This window comes from Bos javanicus, chromosome 9 (assembly GCF_032452875.1).
Source record: "Bos javanicus breed banteng chromosome 9, ARS-OSU_banteng_1.0, whole genome shotgun sequence".
Lineage (NCBI taxonomy): Eukaryota > Metazoa > Chordata > Mammalia > Artiodactyla > Bovidae > Bos > Bos javanicus.
This window is the reverse complement of record NC_083876.1, coordinates 39,458,532-39,467,948: the sequence shown is the minus strand read 5'-3', so window position 1 is coordinate 39,467,948 and position 9,417 is coordinate 39,458,532.

Below are 9,417 nucleotides of genomic sequence, written 5' to 3'. Positions count from 1 at the left end.
ACAAAAAGTTGATATATACAAATCTTTTACAAGTTTTAAGAATGTACACTCTTGGCCCACAGCCACATCAGGACCAAAGAAAGTTCCCTTATACCACTACCTAAGCAATGAAGCGTTACTCCTCATTGCTTAGTTTAACTAAGCATGGTAGTTTAACTACTATCCAGATTTTTTTCACTAAAGAGTAGGGTTTCCTTCCCCATCCCAGCTCTGAAACTAAATTGAATCACTTAATGCTTTCATAAGTACAACGTTTTGAGAGGTTGAACCCATGTATTTCTTATTGCCGAGTAGTATTCCACTGTATGAATGTACTACAATTTGTTTAGCTATTCTGTTAAATGAACATTTTGTTGGTTCTCCATTGTGAGAAAATATTAATAAAGCTGCTATGAACATTTCCTCATACAAGCATTGTGGCTTCTGAGTGTGTAGTAGTATCTTTTGTTAATCTACATTTCTCTGATGAGTATGCGCTCTCATGTGTTCAGTTAGCCATTACTGTATTCTTAGAATGAAAGTTTTGTATATTTAAAAATTGGCTCTTTTCATTAATGAGATATGGAACTATATATTTTGGATACAGTTTTTTGGTGTATTTTGTAAATATTTTCTCCTAGTCTGTCTTCATTTTTCTAATAGTGTCTGGAGTAGTTCTTTTTAAAGTCCTGATGGGCACTATGATGGATTAGGATTGAGTTGAATCCATCTGTCATCTTTTTCTCAGCAATGTTTGGTATAATGTTTTATGTGATTTTGATTGTCATAACTTTAAGATTTTTTGGTAAAAATCTATCAATGGAATTGGGTTTTTTTCCAATTGATAACTCACAGATAACAATTAAAATTTTTTTCTCTTGTATCATGAGAACTTGCTAATAAATAAGCTCACTTAAAATTATTTTTTATTGAAGGATAATTGCTTTACAGAATTTTGCTGTTTTCTGTCAAACCTCAACATGAATCAGCCATAGGTATACATATATCCCCTCCCTTTTGAAGCTTCCTCCCATTTCCCTCCCCATTCCACCCCTCTAGGTGGATACAGAGCCCCTGTTTGAGTTTCCTGAGCCATACAGCAAATTCCTGTTGGCTATCTATTTTACATATGGTAATGTAAGTTTCCATGTTACTCTTCCATACATCTCACCCTCTCCTCCCCTCTCCCCATGTCCATAAGTCTGTTCTCTGTGTTGCTTACTGGTTTGAAAAATTATTTTCTTACCTGTTTACCTGTTAGGACCTCTAATATATGTTGAGTATAAATGGTAAGAGCAGCTTGTGACTATTTTAAGGTTGGGAAGACACCTAGGGAGTGAAATTCAAGGAGTACGGTCAGATCAGGGTGGTGTAAGTGGGCATCTGGGAGTAAGTGCATCCTTGCATTTTGCTCCCTAGGGGTTTTCCTCGCATCAGCCTTTGCGTGTGCATGCTAAGTTGCTCAGTTGTGTCCACCTCTTTGTGACTCCATGGACTGCAGCCCACCAGCCTCCTCTGCCATGGGATTCTCCAGGCAAGAATACTGGAGTGGGTTGCCAAGCCCTTTTCCAGGGGATCTTCCCAACCCAGGAATCGAACTCACATCTCTTACGTCTCCTGCATTGGTAGATGGGTTTTGTACTATTAAGGCTTGTGCATCCCAATTTTAAGAAGAGTAGTCCATCAAGAATGCTGTTGGTTTTATGTAGGTGCCTAGATGGATACCTTTTATATATAATACTTCTGTTTATACTTTGTTTTTCTCACGAATGGGTATTGTATTTTGGCAGACACCCCTCCCCAACATTTTGCATCCACTGAAATGACCATTTGGTTTGTCTCCTTTATTCTGTTAACATACTATTCCTGTCCTTGGGGAGGATTTAGTTAATGGAACCTTATGACAAAAACAGGTTCCCAAAAACTGTCAAAGTATCTTGCCCAGGGTTCCACAAGTAGAAATGGTGAGTCCAGATTCAAAACTCTGGCTCATTTTCTTAATCACTAAGCAATCCCTCAGCTAAACCTTTTCCAAATAAGTCTCCCTTTGAATACCTACTCAAAACTTGGGGATTCAGTTATTTCACCTCCTTTATTTACAAAAACAAGAATTAGTTTCAGCACAGGGAATTAATAGGTACAAACTATTAGGTGTAAAATAAGCTATAAGGATATATTGTACAGAGAATATAGCCAGTATTTTATAACTATAATGGAGTATAACCTTTAAAAATTGTGAATCACTACATTGTACACCTATAATTACATAATATTGTATGTTAACTATACTAATAAAGATTTTGTTCCAGAAAAAAGTAGTAAGGGAGGTTGAAGTGAACTCTGGGAGTTAGCTGCCTTCATTAACCCTGTGATGTCCTTCACCCTGGTTCTCCACACATGCGCATGGGCTCTCCTCATTTCCCCCAACTTAGCCCTCATTATTTGACAGGGATTAAAAGCATGGAAAATAAGGAGAAATAGGAACCTAATGCAGCCATGAAATTAAAAGACGCTTGCTCCTTGGAAGAAAAGCTATGACCAAACTAGACAGCACATTAAAAAGCAGAGACGTTACTTTGCCAACAAAGGTCCATCTAGTCAAAGCTATGGTTTTTCCAGCAGTCATCTATGGATGTGAGAGTTGGGCTATAAAGAATGCTGAGCGCTGAAGAATTGATGTTTATGAAGTGGAGTGTTGGAGAAGACTCTTGAGAGTCCCTTGGGCTGCAAGGATATCCAACCAATCAATCCTAAAGGAAATCGGTCCTGAATATTCATTGGAAGGACTTATGCTGAAGCTGAAACTCCAATACTTTGGCCACCTGATTGGAAGAACTGACTCATTTGAAAAGACCCTGATGCTGGGAAAGATTGAAGGCGGGAGGAGACAGGGACGACAGAGGGATGAGATGGTTGGAAGGCATCACCGACTCAATGGACATGAGTTTGAGCAAGCTCTGGGAGATGGTGAAAGACAGAGAAGCCTGGTGCTGCAGTCCATGGGGTTGCAAAGAGTCGGACACGACTGAGCGACTGAACATAAATGCTGGTGAAGTTTTTATGGAAAAAGATACCAATTCAATGATGGTAGCCTGGAAAATAGTTCTTGGGGAGGATAATCTGGCAGTGCATTTTTAACTTGAAGAAAATTCGTAGATAGCCATATACAAAGTCATTTGTAGAAACAACCTAGATGTCAAAAATTAGGGTCCTGGTTAATCTGCTCATACTGTCAATGCAATTACATTAAAATTCTAAAGGAAATGTGTTCATTATACTAACTAGGTAAAACTGCATGAATGTTTAGTCAGCTACAAATCCTGGATATGAATTAAGATTCAGTACATAGTGCTAGATGATGAGTATATAAAAATAAGTAAGACATAATCAGGCTTCCCGGGTGGCACTAGTGGTAAAGAACCCATCTGCCAATGCAGGTAGACTGAAGAGATGAGGGTTTGATGCCTGGTGGGGAAGATCCCCTGGAGGAAGGACAGCAACCCACTCCTGTTCTTGCCTGGAGAATCCTATGGACAAAGGAGCCTGGCAGTCTTCAGTCTATAGGGTCGCACAGAGTCAGACACGACTGAAGCAACTTAGCAGGCACACACACAAGACATAATTGCTCACCCTCCTGGGATCTCATTCTAGTAGAGGAAGTAGACATATAAATAATGATCTGAGAGTGACATGTGCTGCAAAAGCCTCTTACCTGGGGGTGGAGGACGGGTAGGAAAGATTCAATGAAAGAGGTCATCTTTGAGCTAATAGCTGTGCTATGCTAAGTCACTTCAGTCGTGTCCTACTCTGCGACCCCATAGACGGTAGCCCACCAGGCTCCCCTGTCCCTGGGATTCTCCAGGCAAGAACACTGGAGTGGGTTGCCATTTCCTTCTCCAATGCATGAAAGTGAAAAGTGAAAGTGAAGTCGCTCAGTCATGTCCAACTCTTAGCGACCCCATGGACTGCAGCCTACCAGGTTCCTCGGTCCATGGGGTTTTCCAGGATATACTAAATAACAAAAGAAGTGAAGAGGAACTAAAAAGCCTCTTGATGAAAGTGAAAGTGGAGAGTGAAAGAGTTGGCTTAAAGCTCAACATTCAGAAAAGGAAGATCATGGCATCCGGTCCCATCACTTCATGGGAAATAGATGGGGAAACAGTGGAAACAGTGGCAGACTTTTTTTTTCTGGGCTCCAAAATCAATGCAGATGGTGACTGCAGCCATGAAATTAAAAGACGCTTACTCCTGGGAAGGAAAGTTATGACCAACCTAGATAGCATATTGAAAAGCAGAGACATTACTTTGCCAACAAAGGTTCGTCTAGTCAAGGCTATGGTTTTTCCTGTGGTCATGTATGGATGTGAGAGTTGGACTGTGAAGAAGGCTGAGCGCCGAAGAATTGATGCTTTTGAACTGTGGTGTTGGAGAAGACTCTCGAGAGTCCCTTGGACTGCAAGGAGATCAGCCCTGGGATTTCTTTGGAAGGAATGATGCTAAAGCTGAAACTCCAGTACTTTGGCCACCTCATGCGAAGAGTTGACTCATTGGATAAGAGTCTGATGCTGGGAGGGATTGGGGGCAGGAGGAGAAGGGGACGACAGAGGATGAGATGGCTGGATGGCATCACTGACTCGATGGACGTGAGTCTGAGTGAACACCGGGAGTTGGTGATGGACAGGGAGGCCTGGTGTGCTGCGATTCATGGGGTCGCAAAGAGTCGGACATGACTGAGTGACTGAACTGAACTGAAGCAGATCTTTTTTCAAACAGATCAAGGTGAATTGCTTGCTCCAGAAATAGTAAGAATCTCCATTTAGGTGAAGGACTGCATAGGGAAAGAAGTGGGGAAAATGATTAAGATGCTGGAAAGACTGCCAGTGGATACTTTGGTGCTAAATTTGGATTTCATTTCCCCCTTAGCTTCCCCCTCCACCAAGTGCTAGCTACTGGCAGATCATAGCTGACTCCAGAAATTGTTCTCAGCTAAAGATTTCTGTATAATGAGGGAAATTCCTGTATAATTTCCTGAAGAAACTTGACTAGGGAACAAAAAAGAATCCTGGAGGGAGTTTCAAAATGGACTGCAGAAATCCATTTTGGCTGGGGGTAAAGACTGGATGTCAAGAGATGGGTTAGACTCCTGTAAGAGGAAAGGTAAGGAATGTTACAACTAATGCAGTAAAATTACTAAAACAGAAATATATAAACATGAGGCTAAAGAGGTAAAAAGAAGGCAATCTAGTCTTCTGGCTTGCTTCTGCTGACAACTCGGGAGACGGAGGAGGACTGGGGTAGGAGATAACAGGGTTGCTTTTGGATATGTTGAATTTAATTGAGCCAAGAGGTAGATAAAAGAACCCAAATTTGCTATGCTGGGACTGTGAGATTACAGGCACTTTCATAAAGAATAACCTTTTATGCAAACTTGTTCAATGTATTCACTTCTAATTTGAAAGAATTGCTTAACACAGTAGAACAAACCTGTGAGCCTGTAAGAGACTGGTTAAATGATCATTCATTGAGAGACTTCCCTAGTGGTCCAGTGGTTAAGAATCCACCTGCCAATGCAGGGAACACGGGTTCTATCCTTGGTCTGGGAAGATCCCACGTGCCATGGGGCAAGTAAGCCCGTGTGACACAACTACTAAAGCCTGTCACCTACAGCTAGGGAGTAGCCCCCAGCTGCTGCAGCTGGAGAAGGCCTTCACACAGCAATAAAGACCCAGCACAACACAATGATAATAAATACAAATTTTAAAAATAATTGTACATTGAAATATGTTGACGCTGTCAAAATCCATAGGTCTCTATTGGTATGATAAGACTTTTTTAACATGTTAAGCTAGTAAAGTGATGCTTAAAATTCTCCAAGCCAGGCTTCAGCAATACATGAACCATGAACTTCCAGATGTTCAAGCTGGTTTTAGAAAAGGCAGAGGAACCAGAGATCAAATTGCCAACATCCACTGGATCATGGAAAAAGCAAGAGAGTTCCAGAAAAACATCTATTTCTGCTTTATTTACTATGCCAAAGACTTTGACTGTGGATCACAACAAACTGGAAAATTCTGAAAGAGATGGGAATACCAGACCACCTGACCTGCCTCTTGAGAAATCTGTATGCAGGTCAAGAAGCAACTGGACATGGAACAACAGACTGGTTCCAAATAGGAAAAGGAGTATGTCAAGGCTGTATATTGTCACCCTGCTTATTTAACTTATATGCAGAGTACATCATGAGAAACACTGGGCTGGATGAAGCACAAGCTGGAATCAAGATTGCCGGGAGAAATATCAAAAACCTCAGATACGCAGATGACATCACCTTTATGGCAGAAAGTGAAGAAGAACTAAAGAGCCTCTTGACGAAAGTGAAAAAGGAGAGTAAAAAAGTTGGCTTAAAACTCAACATTCAGAAAACTAAGATTATGGCATCCAGTCCCATCACTTCATGGCAAATAGATGGGGAAACAGTGGCTGACTTTATTTTGGGGGGCTCCAAGGCTCCAAAATCACTCTAGATGGTGACTGCAGCCATGAAATTAAAAGAAGCTTACTCCTTGGAAGAAAGTTATGACCAACCTGGACAGCATATTCAAAAGCAGAGACATTACTTTGTCAACAAAGGTCCATCTAGTCAAGGCTATGGTTTTCCAGTGGTCATGTATGGATGTGAGAGTTGAACTGTGAAGAAAGCTGAGCACCAAAGAATTGATGCTTTTGAACTGTGGTGTTGGAGAAGACTCTCGAGAGTCCCTTGGACTGCAAGGAGATCCAACCAGTCCATTCTAAAGGAGATCAGTCCTGGGTGTTCTTTGGAAGGAATGATGCTGAAGCTGAAACTCCAGTACTTTGGCCACCTCATGCGAAGAGTTGACTCATTGGAAAAGACTCTGATGCTGGGAGGGATCGGGGGCAGGAGGAGAAGGGGATGACAGAGGATGAGATGGCTGGATGGCATCACCGACTCGATGGACGTGAGTTTGAGTGAACTCTGGGAGTTAGTGATGGACAGGGAGGCCTGGCATGCTGCAGTTCATGGGGTCGCAAAGACCGACTGAACTGAACTGAACTGAACTGAAGCAAGAAAAGCAAGTTATAAAACTAGAGTACATACAGTATCTACTAGAAAAGTCCGTGCTGTTGCTCACTGCTTCCCTGGAGCCACCTATCATAGTTTATAGCACAGGACAGCGGTGTGAAGTTAGAAGATTGCTGCCTTTGGGCAGATACAGGCCTGTGGAGACAGGCTGGGCTGAGCCTACTACATTTCAGACCAGATGCAGAAATAGAATGGAGGCCAAGTTTCCAATAAGACCAGGCAGGTTCAGAGGCCAGTGGAATTCACACAGTCAAAGAGACAAGGCTGGACTAATGTGGGAACCACCACATCTTTTTCTGTTTGTATCTGGGCTAAAGGGTCATCTAGAATAGTGTTGGTTAAATTTTTGAAGGACAGTTTTTATTTCCAATCTGTTATGGATGGATGGCTGTTTAAACTGCTGTAAGTCAATTACTATGAAAATGAATTTTTAAAAAGATACAGCTTGATTCAAAAAAATTAATTCAGCTGACAAATATTATATAAAAACTCTTACAACGCTGCCCTCAGTTTCTGTCCTTATCTGGTTGCAAAGCAGTAACAGTTCGGAACTGATATGAGTCAGCAGACACTTTGTAGGGCTGATAGCGCTCTGTACTTTTTTTTTTTTTTTGGCTATGCTGGGTCTTCACTGCAGTGTGTGGGCTTCTCATTGCAGTGGCTTCTCTTGTTGCGGAGCACAGGCTCTAAAGTATGCAAGCTTCAGTAGCTGCCACGTGTGGGCTCAGCAGTTACAGTTCCTGGGCTCTAGAGCACCAGCTTAATAGCTGTTCTGCAGCACGTGGCATCTTCCTGGACCAGAGATCGAACCCGTGTCTCCTGCATTGGCAAGCAGATTCTTTGCCACTGAGCCACCAGGGAAGCGTCTCTATGTACTTTAGAACGTAGAAGCTGGGGGTCAGGGGAGGTGAGACGCAACATGAGGATCATTTCCCTTTGTGGAAGTCATGCCACTCTGATAAAGAAAACAGGGATCCAAATGCATTTTAGGCAGATGCTACCCTGCAACACAGCTCACTTGTTCATGAGGTTGTTCATTCAAAGAACATTCGAGTGCTATTACCACCTGTCCTGAGGAGATGAACTCTAATGCTAAGGCAGAATAATTCTCAGTAACTTTTTGAATTTTATTTATTAGGCATTTATAAAACATTAAAATATGTATAAATGGGTATAACAACACTCACTTCCTAGAACAAAAAGCTCTTAACAGCTGAAAAGTAGATCATCCCATTTTAAATAATTATCGTTGTAGAACCTAATTAAAGTGGTTGCTTCACAATGTAACCTCTCTTGCACCTGAAAATAATGACCAATAAGTCACTAATCTAGTAGCTAACTGTCCCATGTTCTGGAAGGAAATTTGATCAGATTCTTTCTTATTAAATCATCAGGTCTTAACATTGGGGATTCTCCTTTTAAAAACACTACATTGTCACTCAGTGACACTGTATTTGTGACGCACTGCTTGTGGTCATAGGACAAAACAAAACGCTATCAAGTGTCAGAGTAGATAAAAGGAAACCTCCTTCATCTGTGTCCAAAAAAATGAGACAGTGGGACTGAAGACCTTCTTTTAAGTGTGTGAATTATCTTAATGGTATTTCTAAAATATCTTTAGCTATGTGGTATAGTCTGAAGTTTCCACTATGTTTTGTCTGCCTCAAAACATCTCCCCTTTTGGCTGCCTTGGAACCGTCATCCAGCAGTTGTCACTATTAGTATCTAACTCTTAAGTCAGCATTTTCACTTAGGCTCCCAGTGAAATCAATCCACAAACATTTACTGAACAGAAGCATAAGACATAGTAAGAGGGAATGAAAAAAATATAAAGCCCTCTGCTCAAAATCTTCCAGTAGTTCCCCATTTCACTCGGTTTGACTCCCTCATCTCTAATCTCATCTACTTTCCCCTTGCACACTCCGCTCCACTCCACTCCTGGCTCCCTGTTGCTCCAAGAACACACCAGGCATGATTCTGTCTCAGGACCTATGCACTGTGCCCTAGAATGCTCTTCCTTTAGTAACCTACATAGCTCACTCTCTTACCACCCAAAGTCAATAAGACCTACTGTGCACATCCTATTTGAAAATTGCAAACAGACCCCAAAGCAATCCTAATATCACTTAGTCTTTATAGTTTTTTTTCCATTAGATGCTAAGTAATTTATCATGTTATTATTTATTGTCCAGCTGCTCCTACTAGGATGTGAACTTTGAGGGCAAAGATTTTTTATCTGTTTTGTTACTTCTCACGTGTGGAGGCCACCTTCCAAGATGGCCCTCAGTTATATTCTCACATTGACAGGGGCTGGTTTTAAGCAGCAAATATGA